Genomic DNA, 13496 nt, shown 5'->3' on the forward strand with positions numbered 1-13496 from the left:
ATGATCCGGAGACCAGGTTTCCGTGGTGGATCTTCTTCTGGCGGTAGCCTTTCAGGCTATTACCACTACTTGGAATAACTATAATAATGTTTTTGTTTTTACATGGTGGAACTTGATCTGCCATAATCATAGATTGGACACTGCTCACTCATCCACACTACAGATAGCCATTAAGATAGATGTGCTTGGCTGCTGCTGACTTCTTACCTATCAAATACAATATCATTAGTATTAGAAATGTGCATGTTTCTAAACCTCCCTGAATCCCTTACATTACACTTCATACTCTTCATTCAATCCCACTACATAGCTCACTGTATACCTCTAGGTTCTTTATTACCACCATATCTTTGCCATAATCTTCTTCTTTTTATTTTGTCATAAAAACGTTTGTGGTATAAGGGAGTTTGCCCCTTTTATTTTTCTCCTTCTCTTTACAAAAAATATAAAAACACATAAATTCTATTAGTTCTATGTTGCAAACTTTATTTCCTTATTATGTTTGAGAGATGTGTCTCATTTTACGTAGGCTATGTAATTGTATTTCTTCATTTTCTCGATTTTTCTTCAAAATCAATGACGTTACTACTGTGACATGTCACATCTTTTTGTACATTTCAATATTTTCTCAATAAAGCATTTTGTTATTTGAAAAGAATCATGTGAAACACATTTTGAACTCATTCTACTAGCTCCTGGTTGAGCTAAGATCTAAAGTAAAGATTATATGAAGCACACACCAGGTCTGTTGGAGCAAAGGTCTGAGGAACTTACCAAGACAGACCCATGTTCACACTCCAGCCAGAGATCTTTGATCCTCCACCTTAACCTGATTAACAGAGGTTTCAAATGACTGAAACACAGAGGCAGGCCTCTGTGAGTACAACCCTAAAACTCTATAACTAGTTGAAACAATTCCGAGGTCAGAAACCTGAAAACCACTGTCATAAGTCACTGGAATGTATTGCTACTTTTCAGAATCAATACTGAGTAAAGTCATTGGCTTTTACTAACAGGCATGAAGGTTTTAAATATTGAATTTTTAATTTGATAAATGGTAAAATGGAAGATTAGAGTGCTAATAATAAATTCACTTAAAGATTTAAAAAACACAGTACTTGCTGATTGATCCATACGGACTCATGGCTAGGTGATAATCTCTGAATCACAAATTACTTTCTTCACCAAGCAAATGTATGCCTCACAGAACAAATCGAGAGAAATGTTTAATAAACTAAGGAAGTTAAACAACCTTTTTGGCAATCCTCTTCCTAAAAACGTATGGCAAGCTTTCTGTGGAAACCCTATTTTTCTTCTTTCAAGATAAAATCACGAAGATCCTAGAATCCTTTGACCCCAGCAGTACTGTTTTTCCTGAATGAGCTCTGGCTCTCCATTGAACTCTGGGCCACCACTTTAGGTTCAATAGGTACAATCTACCTTGGGCTTCCAAAAAATCAAATACTGTGTTTTCAGGATATGCAGAATGCAACAGCCCGCCTGTTATTTGGCCAGAAATCATTTTGTCATATAGCAGAGCATTTGTATGCCCTACATTAGCTTACTGTTGAGATGCCTGTTCAAAGCCCTCTATTTTTGTCACTGTGCTCTGAATTAGATCTACGTTTTTAGCAACAATATCTCAACCGGATTCAGTGAGGGAGGCAAATAAGGTAGCGAAAGAAGGAGAGACTTCTAATATCATTTTGGAAAAAGTGCACTTATCATCATATATTGAATTCCTACTTTATACAGGACAGTTATAACAGCACTGTTGGCATAAAATGCGGTGACAACAATAGGGGGCTTTGTGCACTTGGTGCTCGTGAAACAAAGAGTGACAGCGCAAGTGACAGGTAGGAAAACACAGCGAAGGACGCAAGGTGACAAGGTGAAGAACAATATATACCAAGGCAATGGTTCGTCATCAATGAATGGAGAACAGATAGTCGTTTGCGAACCAAAGTTGAGAGTGCGCCATGAGTTGCGCTGTATGCTGGGTCATGGTTCTCCGTCCACAGCCAAACTAAAGAAAGGGAGATAAGGACAGTATCAAGAAGCCTATGGATAAAGTTCAACCAAGAGAGGCAAAATTACCTTATTAAGCTGAAAATGGAGTTTAAAAAGATGGTTACTGATGCAAAAAGGTCGTATAAAGAGAAATGCTGGGTAAATCTGTTAGAATCAATTGAAGCAAAACATTTGAGACAATTTTGGAAGCTGGTAAAAGCAGCATCCGCTCCCTCAGCAGGAGAAATAAAATGTGTCGTTAGCGAGGCAGCCTGGGAGAAGAATTTAAGGGAACTGTATGGACCCCGAGAACATCAAGGAGCCAAAGAGCCACAGCATTGGCAGGCAATAACAGAAGAATTCAAATTAGACTTCACCGAACAGAAGGTAGACACTACAATAAGGAACCTGAAATCAACCCGTACGGCAGGGCCAGACAATCTCCCAGCAATATTATTAAAGTCACAGATAAAGTGGTGGGCAAGATTCCTTTCCCAGTTGCTCCAAATAATATTAGCAGAAGGTATAATGCCAATGAATTGGAAGGGCGCTGTAATTAGGCCAATCCATAAAAAAGGTAGCATGGACGCGCCACAAAATTATAGATTGATAAATCTTCTAGATGTATTCCCAAAAATAGTGTTAAATAGGCTGAACGATTGGGTTGACAAGTTCTCAATCGTACCCACTGAACAGGGAGGCTTCAGAGAAGGGCATTCCACGATAGATCATTGCTTTGCACTATGGGCAATGGCGTGAAAGTCGACGGAACAAAATGGTAAACTTTGCTGTTGTTTCGTTGACGTTCGGGCAGCGATTGATTCAATAGATCGGAACTGTCTTTGGGAAACTCTTATAAATAAAAACATACCGAAAGACCTGCTGGCTATATTAAAAGAACTACACTGAGGTAATTGGGCACAAATAATCAAGGATACTGAGGGGTCATTAACGCCAAAAATACCCATTGATAATTGCCTGAGACAGGGCTGCGTCCTGGCCCCACAGCTATTCTCTATATTTTTACCTGATTTACCTGCCTGTCTAGAAGTTGAGGGAAGCGCAAGCCCAAGAATGGATGGTAAAAAGGTGTCCTGTCTTCTATACGCGGACGACCTGGTAATAGTAGACCAGACTGAACTGGACCTCCAAAGAAAGTTGAAATCTCTTAGTGAATATTGTGCAAGGAAACTTTTAACAGTAAACTTGGACAAGACAAAAATGTTATGCTTTGGAAAAAAGGTAATTAAATTTTATTGGTTGTTAGGTGATATTAAATTGGAATCTGTTAATGAATATCGCTCTCTAGGGATTTGGTTTGATAAGTCCCTAAACTGTTAAACGCATCTGGAAGCTCAGAAAGTGAAAGCACATACATCAATTTCTGGACTAAAAATGTTTAACCGTGATTACGGGGATATGTCTCACCGACCGCTGCTAAAGGCATACAGTGCCCTGATACCTCCACAAGTACTCTACGGTGCAGAAAACCTTTATTTGAGCGGTAAAGGAGTCTGGGACCTGGAGGAAGGAAAATGCCTGAAAACCCTTATGTCCCTGCCCCAATCAATAATGGTCTAAGCAATAAGAACTGAATTCGGAATAACAGCCTGGGAGGTACAATCACAAATAGCAGTGATTAGATTCTGGAAACGTCTGGAAAATTAAAAGGCCAGAAAGTAGCACAATGGTGTAGAAAAGAGATTCAATGTAGTAATCTAAAATGGGCAAAAATGAGCAGGAAGAAAATGATGCAGGCCTGTGAGTGTATAAAGGTGGTCATGTGCCGAGAATGCCTACGAGTAGAATGCACTAAAAGTGATTTGAAATTTAACGGGCAAGAAGTGTCTAGAAGAACTGACATGGAATACCTGGCTAAGAAAAAATCCGTAGAGTTTATGATGAGCCCCTGGTCTAAGGAAAACTGGTTCCCTTATTTGGATATCTTACCAAACCATTGGTATAGACAGGAGATATTAAGAATGCGAATTGGGATTAACCCGTGGTTGGTAAACAAAGAATTAAAATCAAAAATGTTGGACCACAAAGTGTGCTGCAAGTGTAGGCTGGGCACAAAAGGTGATCTAGTGCACATCCTGTTGGATTGTAGAACTATTCTAGAACAGCGTAAACTATGTCTGTGTCCAATATTTTAAAAATATGATATAAGAACGCGGGCACAGGCGGTCCCTTCCTTACGGAAATGCCTACTATCGAAATCGATAGTAGCTACGTTTTTTTACTTGAAGATTGTCAATAAAAGCAAGAAAAGAACTCTGAGCCCTACTGAAGTGTTCCTTTGGGATTATTGTATTGATTGCTATTGTTAAATATACACTGTGTGGAGTGCTTAACCATTGTGCTGTTAGGGATTTATATAAAGGTAGTACAAAGATTCCTAACAATATATGAGTAACAATTTTAGAAATGTTATAAATGAATTATATAGCTTGTCTAAGAGAAAAGGCTGATTTTAAGTGATAATAACTCCTAAAGGGTAGGACCACCCAAAGAAAGTGATGCTTTTATTGGTACCTTCTTTTAAGCTACGTATTCATTGAGTGAACGCTTTATAAATATTGATGTAGAATATTTTAACCTGTATCTACTCTTTAGTAATGCTGTAGAATATTTTAAACCTGTAATTATTTCTTTGCACTTGTTTAAAGACTATGATCTAAATAAACATAACTTTGACTGACTGACAGTGAAGAAAGAACCTGACATTTGTGACTCATTGTTCATGTTTTCTCTTTTCACCACTGCTGGACTGTTTATCTCACATTCAATATATCAATATATATTGGAGGAATCCCAAGCAACACATAACTATGCAATGATGCTAAACAGGATTTCAAAATGGATGCTGTATTCCTGGACCTGTTTACTTTGTGGCGCTAACTATGAGCCAGAAGTAAAAAACATCAACACTTATGGTCTGCATGAGTGACACTGCCACTGCTGCTATCTGTTCTGTATTTGAGGGAAGGTTGCTTGTTGCTGCCCATTATGTTCCTTTTCTGTCTGAAACAAGGAAGCTTGCACCACCACTTCCTATTTTGTACCTGGAGAGGTGGGGGGTTTGTGTTCTTTTTCTGGGTAAGGGAAGCTTGCACAGCTGCAGGCTGTGATGTTTTTCTTCCATGTCAAACAGGATGCTCACACTGCTGCTAATGCCTGAGCTGTTCCTGATTAGGTCCCGCCAACCAGAATGTGAAAGATGTCTGGTTGCGAAAGATCTATTGTGGAACTACTGTCACAGCGCAAAATCGGCAACACCTCACCTCACTTCACAATTTCGAAACATGAACATGCACTTAGCATTTTCTCGTGTGGTCTAACAAAATTAAAATAAGTGTTGCACTTGACATTATTTCTAGAGTGCATTTATTGTAGGACTAGTGAATTTATTTAAACTATGAGCTTTAACTGAATCAAATAAGATAATAATAAATAATCCTTACCTAGTAGATCTGTACTCACTATAAGGTGAAATCGACTCACATAATGTGTGCCTTAATGCACTAATATTTGACATTATAAAATTTGCAAAATGCTGCGTATACCCGTGGGTGTCTTGGCGCTGGAGTCTGTGAGATTCTGTACTTAAAAAAGGCCAAAAACAGGAGACTAAAGAGCGAGCAAAATTAACCACGTTTTGAGATGTTTTCAAAAAATTGTCAGATTTGACTGGCTTCTTAGGTGCCAGGGCAGCTGGTTCCATAGCTGACAAGTGGAGTAGACGAAGCTTCTGCCCCCTCTCCACCGAATTTTGGGTAATTCATTGTTTTGGAGGATGCTGATCGAAGACATCTTAAAGGAACATACCAGGAGAATTTTCGCTTAAAGTACTCTGGACCGGTATGATGAAGAGCTTTATGCTCTGTACAAAGTGCGTTGAATGCCACTCTCTTTTACTTACCAGGAGCCACAATGGCTGTGTTTTTTGTAGTTCAAATGGAATAAAAGACATGATTTTTTTTAGTTTATTTAGCATGAAAAAAACAAAACAAAAAGAAATTAGCTTATTGGTCTGGTCTGTAAACGATACCCCTAGATTTCTCACTGTAGGTACTGGAATTGGGAGGGGGGGCCAAGGTCTGTGGACACCAGGAAAGGTTCCAAAATGAGGTGTCCTTCCCAGGGAGGAGCATCTCCATTTTTTCTGAGTTTAGTTTAGTTTGTTTGATCCTCACACCCAGCAGGTGATCGTAAAACTCACTGTCCTGGCTAGATTGGACTATAGCAACATGCTACTCTAAGGCTCGAACAAATCAGTACTCAAAAGTCTCCAAAATGCCCAAAATGTGGCGGCTCATGCTCTGTTCGCACTCCCCAAGCACTGCCACGTCTCAGAGCTCCTTCACTGTTTACACTGGCTGCCAATGGCACAGAGAATTTATTTGAAAGCTCTCTGTATTGTCCATAAGATCTTTCTGGGCCTCTGCCCTGGGATTTTGAGTGCTATGTGCTCTCCTTATGCACCCACCATGCTTGCCTTAACGGATCTGCATCTGGCCCGAGTGCCTTGGGTACGCAGGCCAGAGCGGGTGGTCGCTTGTTAAAGGCACTGTCACCTGCCCTTTGAAACTCTCTACCTCATTCTATCCATAGCATCTCTGATCACTGGGTTTTTAGAAAGACTGTGAAGACTTGGCTATTCTCCAGTCACTAAGCTGCCTCTGCCTCCCACTATACTAGAAAGTTAACATTGGGGCGCCCCATTGCTGGTGCAGCCATGTGCTTTAATAAATATTTTAACATAACATAACAGTTTAAGGCAGTGACTGCTCATCCAGCTAACAATGGCTAAACATTAAATGACATTAACTGTTTATATGATTGAATAGAAAACATCCTCACCTGTGTAGAATGTGATTACTTTAGAAACAACATAAGTTTATATAAAGTGTGCGTTAATGTTTCATGTATTACATTAAACTGTAGTTCTTAGACACACATACACATTTACCTTTAAGATATTACTGTATGCCACATGAAATATGAATCAAATGTACTGATATTTTACTTTTATTGGTGTTAAAATGTGCACACACATACTAAAGGTGCACTCTTGCTTTAACACGCTAAGTTGACATTTTAGGCTTACCTTTTCATGATGCATAAGATATTGTTTTTTATTTTCTGCTAACAGGAACTATCTTGCAGCTATTCACACTCATTTGAGAATATATACATTACTGTACGAATGATAGAGACAGACAGCCTGAGGAGAAGACCATGATGAAAGAACATGGAGAGCCAGAGCATTAACTGAAAGATCTATTCAGCAATGTTACCACCTAACCTGAGTGTGAGAAGACAATGGCGTTCCCATGTCCAGTGTGGGATGCTTTGCGAATGTTGCAGTCTGCAATGTGAGAATGGCGAAAGACAATGGACTCCTGATGATGCGAACAGAGAAGTTTTACCTGAACTATTTTAGTGTGGATAATTGGAGTCTACACTCTCTGAGGTTAGAGCACTTTTCCCTGGACTTCGAGAGGTTTAGACCTCTATGCTTCCCTTGATTCTTTGCTGAGTGTGGCTTAGGCTGACGCTTACATCCCTATCCTAAGAAGACTATTGACCAAGCTTCTGGAATGCTGACAAATTCTTGCTAATGTTCATGCATATTCTATTTTCCAATATGGAATTTCTCGATTTTTTAGACTCTTTAGAGCAATAAAACAATCCTGCTCGCTTCAACTTTACTTAAGGTGCTTTAGATTTATCCATGTATAGACAAGAAATCTTGAGACTCTTCCCTGAGCATCAAATACTTTTATTAATCTTTTGTATTGTCATGTCCTTTAGGCTAGTCCTGTCATGTATACCCCTATTGCATACATTTGTCCAATCCACATGACAATAACGATTCTAAAAGGGTGATCTTTTACCTAGTAGTTTGTTCATGTCTCTTCGACACCAGGTTCTAAGTATTCTATCATAATCCCTGTACCTGACGTACATAACCTTGTCCCCAGGCACGGCAGAATTATTCTGTATAAGGGTCACCACTTTTCATCCTTGGCCAACAGCCATTTGTGCATGATCACACTTGTTTAGAAAAGCATCAGAGATTGTTTTCAAAATGTTTATGATTATTTTCAGAACATCCATGATTGTTTTAAAAACATATTGATTCTAGAAAAAAACCTTGGAGTGCCAACTTTAGTATAAAAGACCCTCACTCCCCCTACAATTAGAGGAGAATTCCTTCCAAGCGGATACGTGGTCCTGCATGCTGCATCTTCGACACACAGTGGTCTGACATCCCTTGCGGGGTGTCATCCTTGACGCAGAGACGGGGTTCTTTGTTCAGGAGAGGGATTCTTTCTTAGGGGTTTCTTGGCTACAGACACACCTACAGACACACATAGCTACATGCATATACATGCTACACATGTCGATCTAGGCTAGGTACACTTAGGCAAAATACTTAGGGCCCATTTTAGGAATACGTAAGTACTTCTGTTTTTATCTAAAGTGCTTATGTTCATCTTATTAGCATTATGGTAGAAATGAATCTACTGTTTACTATATTGGTACTAGCAATCTCTTTTGTGTGCTTCTGTCTCCTTATTGTCGCAGCACATATGTTTTACACAAGGCCCTCGCTGGACCAATAAATACTTACTGAAATGTCCTAATCACCATCCTGTGTATTTTCTGAGAGAACGTAAGCACAAATGTTTGAGCGAAACGTACTGTACTGTTTTCCACGATCCCTTCGGAATCAGGGTAGTCCTGCTCAGTGGTTGCCAGAGACTGCCTACACCACTGCATCAATCAATCAATCAATAATACTTTATTCGGTTATAAAAAAGATATAACAATAAAAGCACATGAAAATAATCATACATTAAAAATTAAATAACTTTATTTTAAAAACACATGAGTACAAAAACAGAAAAGGGCACATCATACACCAGAATCACATTATAATTGATTTTCTGATTCTAAAAACATTTTTTTAAAATACCATAATTGAGACTACCACAAAGATTGTCTCCAATTGCTGAAGGGCCACAAATGCAGGACGACAAAGCCTCATTCCGGATTCTTTTAAGAGAGGGACAATCCATTTTTTCCTCTGAGGTATATAAAATTTACAGAAAAACAGAATATGTATAGTGGATTGCTGCGAGGTATCATCACAAGGACATTTACATAAAAATGTTGTCCAATCGTTTACTACCGGAAAACTTATTAATCTATGAATAGAACCCAGGCAAAACCGCGTTAACAGAAATCGATCATAATCTTTCATCGGGAGGTGTAAATACGGCTGAAGACAGAATGTTGTTAAAGTAAGATCGTGTGCCTGAGCCGAGATTTTATTTAGTTCGACACACTGTCTTCGTACTGCTAAATAATTCAGACAAATAGTTTTAAGAGATTTTCTGCTAATTTCAGCCATAGTAGATGGATTATCATAAAATTCAGGGATTCCTACGTTATACAAAAACTTTTTTACATAGGTTAGCCACCCAAACCTTTTTAACCTTTCCAAGGCCTGGCTGTCAGCTAATATCCCCCTATTAAAATGGGTCTCCTCAGTAATCCATACCCTGTGCCATAAAAGTACTGGTTGAATCTTTATAATATCTTCTATATATGTTAGCCCTAATTCAGTATGGCACACAAAAGAGGAGGAACTTTTGGGGACCGTCAACAAAAATTTTGAAAACATATTTTCTGTCGTCTGGATGGAACCTACTTCTTCATATCCCCAAATGCCGGCTCCATATGTTGCTACGCTAACACATTTAGCCTTGTAGATTTCTAATAGTTCCTCAACAGGGCGTCTACCAAGTCTCCTGCTAAAATTAGAAAGTGCAGATAAAGTTTTAATATAAAGTAGTCTCCTCAATTTGACTGCCTGCACCCATGACCCTGTGGCATCAAACAATATACCCAAATAAGAGAAAGTCTTTGTAAAATCTATCTTCTTATGATCAATAAAAATAGATTTTTTCTTAGAGCACCCTGGTCCACAGTTCATTACAAATGTTTTTGTGGGGTTAATAACAAGACCTCTCTCTGACATATAATTTGCGAAGCTGGTAACTACCCTTTGTAAACCCAGCGGGGTACTTGCCATTAATACCGTGTCGTCCGCATATAATAAAGCGGCGGTCGCTTACTAGCCTCAGGGAGATCTTTACACCATTGGACAAGTTCTTTTTCCACATCATTTGTATATAAAGTAAAAAGGAAGGGTGCGAGAATGCACCCTTGCCTAACACCACGTTTTACTTCGAAATGTCAGGTGCATTCACCCCCTTTCCCATATCGGACCATGCCCTAGCCCCTAAATAAAACTTTCTAATAAAAGAAATCAAAAAATTATCTATGCCCATTTTCTCTAAGGTGGACCACAACTTGGTGTGGTCTACACCATAAAACTCTGAGGTTAAATCGACGAAGGCCAAATATAAGGGTCCTTTTTTGGCCTTAATGTATTTATTTAATAAAATATTTAAATTTAGGCCATGCTCTATGTTGCCTAATTTTTTCCTAAAACCAAATTGTACATCGCTAATTACTGTTCCTTCTTCAGCCCAGTTTTGCAGTCTATTCAGCAAAACATGACCTAATATCCTTACTGTTGAATCTAGTAAAGATATGGGCCTGTAACAGGCCGGATCATTTCTATCCCCTTTTTTTATATAGGTACGAGTATAGACTCATACCAAGTGGTAACAAAGCCAGATAAGACCAATGCATTAAATACTTGGGTAAGTAAAAGCCCCCATAAAGCAATATTAGCCTTAAATATATCAACCGGAACACCGTCCGGCCCAGCGGCCTTCCCGCTTGAACATGAGGTAATTGCTAAATTAACCTCATCGAGCCTGAAGATTGAAGCACTGCCTGATTTCATGAAGGATAGGGCCTGGTACTCCCTATCATCTTGATTAAATAAATCAAGCCCATCATCTGTATGTGTTAACTCTCGCAGTGGTATATTTATTTTATCATACAAGAGTGTAAAATGCTCTACCCATCTGTTCTCAGGAATAGCTAGCTCGATTACTGAAGCATTCTTATCATTAAGGAATGGGGCATTTACAGCCTTCCAAAAGGCACAGGGGTCTTTAGCAATTGATGCATCATGAAGTGCTGTCCAGGCTTCTACTTTTAGATCTTCCTTTCCCACCTTAAGGACCCATTTACACTTTCTCCGTGCCAAGCTTATTTTCTTTCTATCATTCGATTCATGATGCAAAATATGTTTTAAATTTATATTTGTCCTGGTACAGTTTGGATTGAACCAGCCCTTTCTGCTTTGCTGATTATTCTTTTTCTTAAAACTAACTGTTAGCACAATTTTAATGTAGTCCGTAATTATCACAAAATTGTCAATGACATCCTTCGGCTTTACCTTTTCCTGCAGACACACCTTAATTGCATCATTACAGTTAGTTACCACCCCAGCAAGGAAATCCGAGGGTATTACCTTCTCCCAACTCAGACTGTAACCATTTTGTCTAGATAGAACAATATCCTCTAAGATATCATTTGAGCTATTACTTTTACCCACCGTTTGTCTGAATAACAACAACCCTACACTCTGAGGGAAATGGTCGCTCAGTGCAGTAACATGTTGAAAAAAATCTACAACAATGGACCCATAACAATTAGATACCAGGTTAAAATCTATTGTGGACGCACTACCTTGTCCATTAAACGTAGGGCCCAAGGAGACTGGCGGGCAGCTTAAAGTTTTGGCAAAACCTAGATCCAACTCAAATATTAAGTCATTTAGACATTTGCCATATAATGTATGAGAGAAATGGGGGAGGCAATGTTCCCTATCATAAGTAAGACCACAATTAGCATCATCCGAATGTTGACACAGGGCAATATTAAAGTCTCCACCCCATACACAATCGTATCTTTGTTCCTGTGTCCAACAATTTATGCATGTAACCTCGGATATCCTTCAGGACACCTTCTCGCATATGACAGGGGATATTATTGTAATAGTTCAAAAGTATTACGGAGCAGGCAGTATTAACCCTCTTGCGAATAATTTGATTGAAACTGTCCTCCCTTACGATATCTATTTTAGCAAATGAAACTGAATTAGATATATACGTACATAGGCCCCCTTGGCTCTGCCATATTTGGACGCTATAGCATCAGTAAGAATGGTCCTATAGCCATTAGGTGGACTGGGTCAATTCAATTTATAAAGCTTTATTCGACATTTGTCATAAAAGCATCCTTCCTATCCCTAATACAATAAATACTAAATTTAAAAATAATTTTAAAACACATATTAAACATTTTGACAGCCGAATGTTGCATGATAAATACTGTACGGTTAAAATTCAAATTGCTTCTAAAAAAGAACAATTCATACAATGCAATAGGATAATTTGTAAACAACACTAGTTCATAATATATTCACATTTGTCTTTAAAGTGCGTGTGCGTATTGACCATGCCCAGGCAAGAAATTTAGCTACGGCAACTACAAAAAGTGTGGAGCAGTCCGTTTCAAGTATTCTCAAGGCTGTTGATTGACTACGTGTGCCAATATTTTGGCACACTGGCTTCAACCATTTACGTCTAGGGGTAGCATATTGTGGACAACAAAACAGCAGGTGGGAAATATGTTCAATTTGGTCCTTACAAAAATAACAATGATCATCCCACATGGGGGACCAATGTTTTTTAAAAGCATTTACTGGTAAGGTCCCAATGCGGAATTGGAAATACAATTTCCTGTCGTAAGGGCGTTCTATGATGTCCCAATATATTTCACATGACGGATACATTTTAATATCCCAGAAGCGGGTTGTCAGTGCTGAATTGGAATCTTTACAGAACATTACTGTGTACACCATTTCCCAGTACAGTTCTTTCAATTTTGCTTTCGATGGGAAGCTAGCCACATCGTCATTTCCCCATAGATGATCCAATTTTAACAATACAAGAAGCCCCTTGAGTTCTTTTAACCATTTGATACAGTGGAATCGGTCAAACTCAATGACATCCTTCAAAGCTTCAGCATAATGGCCCAGCTCTGGGGTCACCATCAAGCGCCTCCAATATAGGAGTGGCCGTAGTCTAGCTATATCCTCAATATTTTTCTTGCCAAGGTCTAATTTCAGAGTGAGCATTGGTGTGCTTTGTGGGACCATGACTAGCCCTCGCAAAAACCTGTTTTCTGCACAACTCAATTCTCTCAGATTTGAAAACCCCCACAGTTCAGACCCATACAAGCAGGCACCTAACACTTTCATATTGTATATCTCTAGTGCAGATTTAACCGGCTTTGTTAATGATTTGCGATGTTTCAGTGCTACTGCACCAGCAAGCTGGTTAAACTTTAATAGAGTATTATCAATATGCGATTGCCACTTCATGTTTCCTTGCATGGTGATGCCTAGATAGGTAAAGGCGTCCACTTTCTCTAGAGGGATGCCTTTATATTTAATTACTCCTTTGAAAGAGGACTGATAGTTTAGG

This window comes from Lissotriton vulgaris, chromosome 6 (genome assembly GCF_964263255.1).
Source record: "Lissotriton vulgaris chromosome 6, aLisVul1.2, whole genome shotgun sequence".
Lineage (NCBI taxonomy): Eukaryota > Metazoa > Chordata > Amphibia > Caudata > Salamandridae > Lissotriton > Lissotriton vulgaris.